This window comes from Lycorma delicatula, chromosome 11 (assembly GCF_047948215.1).
Source record: "Lycorma delicatula isolate Av1 chromosome 11, ASM4794821v1, whole genome shotgun sequence".
NCBI lineage: Eukaryota > Metazoa > Arthropoda > Insecta > Hemiptera > Fulgoridae > Lycorma > Lycorma delicatula.
The window spans coordinates 16,984,152-16,996,487 of NC_134465.1; the positions used below are offsets into that span (position 1 = coordinate 16,984,152).

Consider the following 12,336-nt stretch of genomic DNA (forward strand, 5'->3'; position numbering starts at 1 on the left):
GCTGGTTCTATGTAAAGAATAAAAAGTAACAGGGACAGGGAACATCCTTGATAGGGATGTTCTATCTCTGTATTTGAACCCTAATTTTTTTAAAATGCTGAACATTTTATTCCAGTCTACATCATCAAATGCCTTTTCTAGATCTATAAATGCCAAGTATGTTGTTTTTCTTTTACTTCCTTCTACTATTAATCTGAGCGCTAAAATTGCTTCCCTTGTCCCTATACTTTTCCTGAAACCAACTTGGTCTTCTCCTATCACTTCTTCAATTCTCCTCTCAATTCTTCTGTACCGAATTTTAGTACTGTATTAGAATATTTAATTATGTATTTACATCAAACTTGCAACTGAATTCTCAGACTATCATTTCTTCAATATATTTTTACCTTTGTCCTTTTTCTAACATAGGACTACTCTCTCTTATTCCTGTTTAGCCTCCGGTAACTACCGTTTAGATAATTCTTCAGAGGATGAATGAGGATGATATGTATGAGTGTAATCTTGTACATTCTCAGTTCGACCATTCCTGAGATGGGTGGTTAATTGAAACCCAACCGCCAAAGAACACCGGTATCCACGATCTAGTATTCAAATGCGTTAAAAAATAACTGGCTTTACTAGGACTTGAACGCTGTAACTATCGACTTTCCAAATCAGCTGATTTGGGAAGACGCGTTAACCACTAGACCAACCCAATGGGTTAACATAGGACTACTGGGAAAAATATAACCCACTGAGGATGACTAATGGGATATGGATCCTAGTGAAAAATCAAGAAAATTTGGAAATTTTTTTAAATACTACTTATAATAGATATTTGAAAACCACATGCAGAAATTTATGATTTTTTTAATAACATGTTCAATCTTGACAAATTTTTTTGCCAAAAATATAATATCTGAAACTGTTAATCATAATAAAAATCTTCTAATAGGTGATATAACTGTATTACTGTAATACTTTGGCCGCAAGAAATTAATTTACTTTTCATTACTTTCTTACAATGTCAGAAACATGATAAGAATCCTGAACAGAGTTTCATTTTCAGAAATTCATTTTAAATGTGCCTCTATGGCATCTTGTAAATTAAAAAATCTTCTAAGAAATTTAAATGGGAAATGTTTGAATTTTAAACCATTCTTCCAGTATTGCTTCATATTTTTTTTTTAATGAAAACCAACAATTTTTATAACATTTTTGGATGAACACCTGTATTAGCAAATCATTGTAAGTAATTTTTATTCTATGTTAATCTCAAAAACTGGAGAGGTTTACATTTAAAAACTGAAGTTAGCCATCGTATTAAAAAAAAAACAGCAGAAATTTCAAACACACCGATATTTTAACACTAAAAATCAAATAAAAGTTTCCAACTTTTGACAAAGTTTATATGAAAAATAATTTTACCTCATCTGAATTTAATAATTTTACCTCATTTAATTTCTCATTCCCTTTTTATTTAATAAAGAAAATGCAACTTAAGAAAAACAGCTATGGAAATTTCTGTTATAGTAATAATATTTTATTTTAATTTTTTTATTTTACTGTAATGCTTTATTTATAATATTGGTTCCTCAAAGTAATTGAAAAGCAAAATGTATACTTTGGTCAAGAAACATAAATTATGCTCTTCACATAGTTAGAACAGAACAAGAAAACATTCAAAAGGCTAATCTGTAATCATTAAAAATATTCACTGTAAGTTAACAAAAAAACCTCCATTTCTGTGAAATTTTTTATCACCTTCAGGTTATTCTAATGATTTCAGAATAAGAAATTTTTTTTCCATATGCTTACAGGTTTTGTTATTTTCACTGCACTGATGAAAATTCAATTTTTTGAAATGACAGATCTTAATACTTTTTCTTTATTTTGCTTCACAACTGGCAGAAAGCCCAATTAAATTTTGGCAGTTGGTCTTGACCAGGTCTACTTCAGAAATACCATTACTGAAACACCAATACTATAAGCCTGTGATAAAATTACAGCAATATTAAGCTTTAGCCAAGGTACTACAATTATAGAACAGCTGACTGTTTATCTCTATTATTGTTCATGTATCATTTGGTTATCTTTTATATAAAAGAATTGAATAATGAAACAGGAAATAGTCTCAATATTTGTAACATTTTCTCTTAACAAAAATAAAAATATATTTAAATTATAATTTTTCAATGACTAATCTGCAGTCTTCAGTTTAATGTATTTAGTTTTTTCCGTATGAGTTATAAAAAAGTATTGATAAAAAGAAGAAACTGTTTATATCAGAGGGCAGATCTCATATCATATTAGTGATTAACATTTTTGTCTTATGATTACACATCATCATTAAATGAACTTAATAAAACTTTTACAGTAATGCATTTATTTTAAATTTGTGGTTACAACACTACAGATTGGTTTAAAATTCTTAGTAAGACTTTGAAGAACAGTGAACGATAAAATAATCATAAATAATTACAGGATACGACGCATCAACCAACATCTACAATCTCTGTAACGTGGTTTAAATGTTTACCGCTAGGTTGAACTATAGCACCGAAGTGAGGCAAAACTAACTTTAGAAGGGTCGGGCTGTGGTAGGTGTTGTTTATCTTATGTGTCAGGCAGTTGGTGTAAATGCCGTTAATTTAATACTCGTTACTTGTTAAATCTTTTTGTTGTAACTATTTAAGAAAGCTGTATTTATTTCTAGTTTCAGCATCCAAAAAATTGTCCTACACATAAATAGGTAAGTTCATTTGCATCTAAATGAAATGTAAGGTTATAACGTGCGTAAGTTTTTTTTTAACATTATTATGTCTATTGTTTTAATTGATTTGACTGATAATATATGTGTTATGAAGTTTGCTTTAATAGAGACTAATTGGACTGTTATGTTTCACTCTTTTAATTTTATCTTTGAAATGCTTGTACTTTCGTATATCTAAGCCATAATTTTTTGTATTAATTTATGCAGTTCGCAGGAATCTTTAATTTTATTTCTATTAATATTTAAGGGCAGCGTTAAGAACAAATTAATTACATGTTACTTGTATTTAAAATCGGAGACCGTGTTTCTTAATTTTTTTTACTATTAAAACTAATGAATTAAACAATTTTTTTGTTCATTGCTGTAATAGTATTATTATTTAAGTAAATTAAAAATTGTTATTTTAAATATTTCTTCTGCCCTACTAATTGGATAAAAGTTGCAGAGGAGCCTTTGATTTTTTCTTTATTAATTATTCTTTGGTATAATTTCTGTAGTTTTGTTGTATTACACTGTATTAAGTTTAAATTATTTTACGTAGTTCATTGCCTTCAAAATAGTATTTTTGGTTTTTAAAAGACCCAACCAACTAATGATTTGAGTACACAGTCTAATTGAAGTTAGATATGAGAATTTGCGTGAAACCTTTGTTATTACTATTATTTAATTTTTATTTGTTATATAATTATTAATATTGATTTGATAGTTGAAGGTTGTGAGTTACAGTAGGTGGTTATAGTTGGAAGAAGCCATTTGAAGGCAGTATGTAGTATACATACACCTATGGAGTATCTGCGCTGAGGCATTCGCATTGGTGGCTTCCTGACAGAGTGGCATGTAAACTGATGGCCGTGATTTGTTATTAGATTTAGAGGGTCTAAAAGATAACCTCCAGTAAAGCTCATCAGGGCTCAGAACAGAGGGCAGTATGGCGACTGAGGGTTGTCAGAAGGTGGGTGTCTTCCTGTAAGGGGTCAGAAAGTATTTGAGCCACACTATGCCAGTGACTACTTTATCACCTTTTTGTCCGTGCTGATTCCCTGTACTGGAGTTCTTGAATGATATAATCTTGAGAAGATATGAATTAAATATTTGGTATCATGTGGGAATGGTTTTTTCCTTGCTTCTAAAAGTTGCAGTAACATAATTAGCTGGCAAAAATAAGTTTTGTTTTTATCCTTTGCTCAATATGTGCATGGACCAAATCATCTTATGTGGTTATATGTTCCTTAGTTAAGAACTTTTACTCTATTAATTTGTTATTTTTAGTAACAAAATGCAAAAAGAAATTTCTCATAATGACATTACTGTTTTGGTATGTGCAGCCATCACTGTAGATCATTACTGACAGCTTTTTTGTCCTGGCAGTATTTTTAAAAACAATTTAAGAGTCTAAGAATTAAAACCAAAAGTGGTAAAATCAGTTTGTTTCATTCCACCAATTTAGTGTTTCATTGAATACTGGAAAATTATGTGACCAGATACTTGTAAGAGAATATACCTGTTTTTTTCAAGGGTTTTACTGGCTACACATTGATATTAATCATGAAGTTCTTTTCTGATACGGGTCTTCTTTATTTTTTCTTCATTTCTTGCTTTATTCTTTAATATTATTTGTTTTCTCTATTCTTCAGTAACATTTTTATTTCATGTGCACAGAATATAAGTATATTGTATCAATCTTTCCTTAGTTAGAAAGGATTGATTGAAATCTTGAAGACATGTAAATAAATCCAGCTGACAGATTGGAATCACTTTATCTTTGAAATTGAAATATACAAATCGTGGAATAGCTTCTTTTTTTTTTAATTTGCTTAAGTATAACTTGGAGGGTCTCTGCCCATATTAATGATTTTATTGGTGTAGAAATTCATCAAAGAAGTTCTAAAAGTGTGTTATTTCTTTTCACAATCAGCTTGCTTATTTCTGATTATTTACTTTTCTGTTGTTGCTTTTATTATTATTTGAACAGCAGTTTTTTTTTGTGCTGCTATGTTATGGTTTTTTTTTTACTGGTATTTTAAAAATGTGTTTTATTTTTAATGAACCATCTTTTTCTCACCTTTAATTTTTAAGGAATAAATATCCAAATTGGAGTGATGAAATGAACAGTCAGATACCACATGTGATTTCTTTGCAGTTACTCAATCTACTAAAGATGAGAAAACTTGTTTTTCTTTCCAAAATTAATTGTAATTTTTTTTTCTATCTGATTTAATAAAATTTCATGACAATGTCTTTGTACTTTTTGACATTTTCAGACATGCATTTAAAACTATGTTATGCATTCCTTCTGTAAGGTACAGAACAGAACTGATGATCGGTGACTTTGGTATTTAATAAAGTCCTTTCATATCATTTTTCTATCATTTGTTAGAAAAGACTCTTTATTTCTCTTTCTTTTTACTAAACTCTCACAAATAGATTGCTAGTAAGTTTCAATAAGTTTGCTTAACCGTTAAGTAAATCTTTTAATTAATTTTGTTACAATCATTAAGTTTTTTGTTTAAAATTTTGTTTTGTAAACATTGATAAAAGAAAAAGTTCTGATAGGGATAAAAATTATGAAATTAAAGAATGTAATAAAGGTTAAATTTTCTGTCAAAGAAATCAATATTAATCCTTTTAACGCATTAAATTTTTAACCAGATTTATTCATCGATAAATCATCTCATATTTACTGGTTTGTAACCTTTCTTTCTTTTACCTGTTTAGCCTCTGGTAATTACCGTTCAGATAATACTCCAGAGGATGAATGAGGATGATATGTTTGAGTAATTGAAGTACACCGGTATCCACGATTTAGTATTCAAATCCGTGTAAAAATAACTGATTTTTCTAGGACTTCAACGCTAAAATTCTTGACTTGATAAGTTTATTTTTCTGACTGTGAAATAAAAATGATTAGATAGAACAAAAAAAAATATTAAGAAACATTCAAAACTTTACATTCCAAAAATTCTCTTGTATACTGACCGATTTTGTGGTTTATTAAGTCATGGAAGACTTTAGATTTCTTTAAAATTATATTACTTATAGTAATATAGTGAGTAAAACTAATGAGATGGCCTATGCAAATAGTTAAAAGTAATTATCTGTTATATATTTTGAGGTATAAATGCCACACTTATAAAATATGCAACAAAAGAATATCACTGAATGTATTCTTTTCATTGGAGCCCTTCTGTAGTTACACTATTACGTCAAAACTTAATAAGTACCAGGTTTATTTCTAATAAAAAAAACAAAATATTATCGGTTAAAAACATAAGAGAGGCTTGTTCAGTCAAATTTAATTTAAATTTGATTAGGCTACTTGTGTTGACATATGTTTTATCTAAGTGTCTTAATGAGTAAAATGTATTGTGTCTTCCTTGCCAGGCCTAGTAGAGAATGTGAGGAATGAAACGGTTTCCCATTGACTTCTTCAATGAGCCAAATATATGAAAATAAATCAGCTTCCCAAGCCTACCAAACATGGTTTGGATTTAGTCCGACAAATTACTTTGTCATTCTTTTGAGTGTCTTAGCCATTTCATTATTTGCTATTGTTTCACCACATTTTATTTGATATACACACTTTCTTTATTATAATTCTTAGTTTATACTGACCTTGTACAGGTAGAAGGGAGAAATTGTGTAGGCAGGCCACGTTTGGAGTATGTAAAACAAATTGTTGGGGATGTAGGATGTAGAGGGTATACTGAAATGAAACGACTGGCACTAGATAGGGAATCTTGGAGAGCTGCATCAAACCAGTCAAATGACTGAAGACAAAAAAAAAAAAAACTGACCTTGTGCTAAAATGAGGAGTGAAGGGTATCTTATATTCATCCCTGATCCAAACATATGATCACATTGCGATATGCCAAACCCACAGGAATGTAGGTGGTATTCAGTCCTGCAAGTGAACCTTTGTTCTATTCATACATGGAACTGCAGTTTAGGGAATATCATTACTGCCAGTGAAAGTAATTCTGATCGGTGCTTTAAAAACCTGACAACCATAAGAAATATAGAAACAACGTTTTCCTTTTGTGATAACCTTGTGTTATATATGGTACTTTAATAAGAAGGAGGAGATTTTATTAAAAGTATAGATTGATTTTAATTTGTGTTTATCATGGTGTTTTAAGTAGCTATGTTATGATGTAGTGATATTTCTTATTTTCTGTAAATTTTAATAAACTGTATAACAATATAATTTAATGAATCAGCTTTGTTAAAGGTAAAGACCATGAGTAAATGGTAAGAACAGTTTGTTGATTGTCAATTAACAACATAATGGGTTTTGAGTCAGCTATTTAATTCTTTGAAACTATTTATTTGATTCATTAAAATAAATTCACAACTGTTATAAGTGATAAATTTATTTCAATGATAAATACAAATGAAATTCATTGTTAATTATAACAATATACAGCAATTATAACACACTTATAACAGTTGTGAATTTATTTTAATGAATCAAATAAATAGTTTCAAAGAATTAAATAGCTGACACAAAACCCATTATGTTGTTAATTGCCAATAAGTATACAATTCTAAAATGACAAACATTCAAATTGTTCTTATCATTTACTCATTCAGAAATACTCTATGCTGACGCTTTATTAATTCATCGCTATTAGTACTCCAGTGTTTTTAGGTAGATTTCATAAGAAAGCTACCTATTAAAATGGATACCATGATTCTTCTTCGGAAAATTTTGACATATCTTTACATTTCACATGCCCCAGATTCTAAACCACCATTATCTCAAACATGTATATATATATATATATATATATATATATAGTTAAACTATAGGTTAATATATATATATATTTCACCTTCTTGTGGACATGATATCTGCTGTAATTTTGCGCCAATCACTTTCAAATTGTTCCTTAAAAATAACTTGTCACAAAATTTTGGTCAGGTTGGTTAATGGCCAAAATCGGACCGTGGGAGTGGAAATAAGGGGTAGCTTTCTTGAAAAAATAAAATAACTTTCTTATTAAGTAAAATATTGAATTCATTTAAAGTTTCTACTATTTTTTTGGATCAGAGCTTAAAACTTTTGTAAGTAAAATTTTTTGATATATCCAATCATTAGCCTTGGGGATGGAAAAAATGGGATTTGAGGACAAAAAAATCATACCTCCCTATTGTATGCACAATATCGAATCTGTTTAAAGTGGTCGTTAGTCCTCTTTCTTAACGTTAAGGTGGAAATCTTTTTTACCTCCTACTTAGCATCGGTGAAATCTACCTCCACCTTCTGGCGTGCCGAAAGGGATTTTTTTTTAACCGTTTAAAAACAATCCTGCCAAATTTTGTGTTTAATGTTCATATTAGTAATTTTCTAGCTATTTTTAAAACTATTGGGGAGTCTTGGTGAAATGTGTTTCTTTGAAATTACTAAAAATTATTAGCAATTCATCTTAAAATTAAAGGAACTTGTCTTTAGAAAAATACTTTTACAGCTGTTTATCTGCACCTTTTTCATTGAGTTTCTGGTGCTATCTTAGAAAAGTCTCTTTAAGTAATGATGATGTGTAATTGAATAATATATTTGTCAAATTAGGTTGTTCGTAAATTACTTTTATATTGTTCAAATGTGTACTTTTGGCTTACAGTTATATGATTATTTACTTTAAGGCAGGTCCCTTGCACCATTCCATCTACATTCTCCTCTATTCTCAGCCAAGCTTTTAAGACCTTGATAGTTGCCATTTCCTTTTAGATCATATATAATTTTTTTTTTCCTACCTCTTTTCTGTACTTTTTACTGATCATTTTATTTGATCCGTACCTCATAGTATCTCCCAGTCAGATAGTTTTTCTATTCTGAATTATTTTGTCTACCCACTTAATATTTTACATTATCCTCATCAGAGCTCACTGCCTTTTCTTTGTTCCAAATATACAATTACATCCAGTCCTTACTGCTGCTCCATGTTATTACCCACCTTGGCCTTCTCTTGTTAATTACTGCTTTGATCTTTGTCAATGTACTAAAAAGAACAGAAATCCAGTTATCTTACAAAAAAAAAATTGTAATATATGTAGCATGAATCCTGATGTTAATAGTTTACTTGGACAGCTCTAGAAATATTAATTCTGTTGGTAGTAGTTTTTTAGTTGGTAACAGAATATGCATGTTTGGCCTTTCCAGCATCACCAGTATTTTTGTTGGAGAACTGTATACCATTAACAAGGCCTTACATATAATTAGCCCAAACTTTCAACATAATTCTTGTTTGGTCAGATTCCACGAGTGCCTTACAGGTGATTAGTGACGTGTACCTCAGACACTCTGTTGTTTGTGAGATTCAGCATGTTATTTTGCAAATGATTAGATGTAATACAGCAGTCAGTTTCTGCTGAATCTTCAACCGTGTAGGAATTTCAGGCAATGAGTGTAAAGATAGTGCGACAAAAGAGGCTTGTTTTCAGACTATTTTTACCACTTTTGTTGCCTCTAATGATCTTGTCTGTTTCCTGAAGAGGGTAGTTCACGATAAGTGTAAAAGTGAATAGCATACAGCATAATACCATGAACTATAAACTTCATCCACTCAGAATACTGTTTCACCATGGAGCTCATGCAGAAATAACTGTCATGAGAAGGTCTTCAATTTATGAATAGAGCACACTGTACTCACTCATGTATATCTGACGAGGCAAACAAATGCACCCATTTTTGTATGTTGGGACTGTCAACTAACAGTGCCCACATCCTTGTGGATTGTATTTGGTATGTGGTATTGTGTCACAGATTTAAAATAGGGGCTAGCATGTGAACTATTCTAGGGGATAATGAAATTAAGTCTTATGTTCTACAATTTCTTAGGGCCGACTGCTTATATTCAAATATTTGAATTACTATAGTGTTTTTCAGCTATTTATGCCATTTTCCATAAAGCAGATGGTAATTTTATAATCTAATTGAGATATATAGTCTGATATATCGTGTTTTTATCTCGATTAGCATATGCTACAAGTTTTTTGATTTGAAGATTTATTTTTGTGTTGCTAATAGATTGGTGGAAGAGTTTTCAAACGGTTTGATAATTTATTAAAAATTGCAACGCAAACATAATAAGCCCCTTTCTGTTAAGGGCCTTATTATGTTTCTGTAGCCAAAATATTGTGCTGAATTTCTCAAAAACTGTTCTGCTGTCTTGTTTAGTGAAGGTGGATATTGTTATTTTTTAAGAATAAGTGACCATTCATTTTAGCAAAGATTACACGCTCATAAATATAAACACAAGTACGAGGCTATTTAATTTTCTAAATATTTCTACACAATCCATTCTTACGGGCACCAGATAATGATCTAACAGCTCATTTTTATATCTTAAAAAGCTCAATTTGAGTGATAACATTCCCCAAGAGATAACATACTTCTTGGGAGAATATATATTTATACATAGGCATAATAAATAGACTTATAAATATTTAATAATGATGACAAACCTAGAGTTTTATTAAGATGCTTCAGAACAAAACAGCGGTTTGATCATCCTATGAGAACTTATTGTCTAATAAAACATCCAGAAATTTTGCTTTGTGAGCAACAGAAATTGTGATCCTACGGTTATCATTTATAGGAATTTTTTCACGCGATCAGCAATGTTACATGAATCTGAAAAGCACTATGCAACGGTTTTATCTATTCTTAAAGCTTGATTATTACAATTTATCCATTGAATAATTTTTTGAGCTGCTATCATACAAGTTTCAATCCCTTTTAAATAATTATCTTCAGATGTATAAATACAGTCGTGTCATCTGTGAAAATTGTCAAAAAGAATGGAACAAGATTTTGAGGCAGGGTTATTAATAAGTAATAAAAGAAAGTAAGGGACTGAAAACACGTCCCTAAAGAACTCTGCACACTAGCTCTTGAAGTGAAGATATAAATTTTACGAGTGTATTCTTATCAAAAGTTGAAAATTTCAATCTCTTCTTTCGGTAAGAAAACAAATTTTATTTCTTGTAAGGTCTTAAACAAAATTAAGCTTCTTTTGATAAGGTAAAACAAATCTTACTATATAACTTTATTTCTGTTAAATTCTTCTTTGTTGTTGCTGTTTCTTCTTTTTTTTATAGATAATCATCAGTTTATTGTTTCTTGTCATTATGATTAATTTTTTCTAATATTCATGTTTATTCCATACTCTACCGTCTATTTTTAATTTTTAAATCATCTGTTGAACATCCAGTGCTTCCTCTTCTAAAAGAAACTGATATTTTTTTACTTGTTCCGAAAACAATGAAATTCTTTTTTCATTATTTTAAAGTAAATATGTACTTTATAATAACTTATTATTTGTGGTATAAGTACTTTAATAAATACTGTAAGTATTGCAAATTTTACTATATGTAAATTGGAAATTACTTAATTATTTGATTTTATAATTAATTTCGTCTTTGTTATTATATTACCATAGCCTGTTTTAATTAGCCCACATTATAAATTATAAATAGCCCATTATATATTATATACATAAATTATATTATAGCCCATAGCCCCTATACAAATTATAAAATTGAACTATATACACTTCTAGTAATACTGCTTACAAATATTTTTTTTTTTTATATTAGCTCATTGAACAAGGGCACTGCATCTAATCGTCCTAGAAAATTAGCTGCTGGATTCAACTTCTGCATCGACAGTATTATTATTTCATTTAATTGTAAACCGATATAGATATAAATTTATTTATTTATTTCTTATTAAAAATTAATACTTTGTATTGGGATATTAGAGCGATTGTTTGTGGTGATGAATGTACACCCATAAAGAGGTTATGAACCTACATCACAGCAGCGTCTGTACAGCCACCATCCGATTAAGTACAGCTGTTTGAACCAGTGTATTTTTAAATATCATTAATATTAATCTGTACCATTTATTCAATTGTGACAATCCTCTGCCCGATCGCAATGACTTTTTAATTACAATAACTAGAATATCAGCTGCTTTGTTAGAATAAAACCTGAGACCAAACGTATAAAAAGCAACTGCGCTTTAAAATTTTAATCTTATGAAACGCAAATGTCTATATAATTTCTTTGATGTAATAGTAGAATCTTAGCATATCATACAGAAAATTCTGAGTTTGAATCCTGGCCAAGGTCGGTGTTTTCTAGACGCTGTAAAATTTATCTCTCGTTACTGGCGATTGTATACGTGTCTAACACATGTAGTTTGTTAAAAACTAAATAAATAACAGTTATATGTTTTCTTTCTTTTATCGACCCCTATATATTCATTTGTCTTATCAGATTTATAATTTTTTTTCTTTCCTTTCTTGAGACCTCTTTTATCGACCTACCTGATTTTCAGTATTCTTTTCTAACATTACATTTCAAACACGTTAGTTTGTTTACTTTCTTTTCACTTTTTTCAGAACCACATAGCACTCTACACACCATATAAACATTTAAAAATTATCTTCTAATTGTTACATTTATATTTATTTAGACTTGTTCTGCAGTGAAGCGTGTCTTTGTTGTGCCAATTTATTTGTAATGTTAAATTTACTTCAGCCGTCGTTTGTAATTTTAATATGTAAGTAACAAATTTT

The 12,336-nt window shown here is 29.6% G+C and overlaps 1 protein-coding gene across 1 annotated transcript in view; it reads left to right on the forward strand.

The window, feature by feature from the left end:
- The first annotated feature begins 2,402 nt into the window (after positions 1–2,402).
- The window catches only part of scf (Calumenin B scf), a 52,789-nt gene continuing 42,855 nt past the window's right edge, over positions 2,403–12,336 (forward strand). Inside the window, exon 1 of the mRNA XM_075378580.1 lies at positions 2,403–2,731. The gene's annotated coding sequence lies outside the window, so the exon portion shown is untranslated. The remainder of the gene's footprint in view (positions 2,732–12,336) is intronic.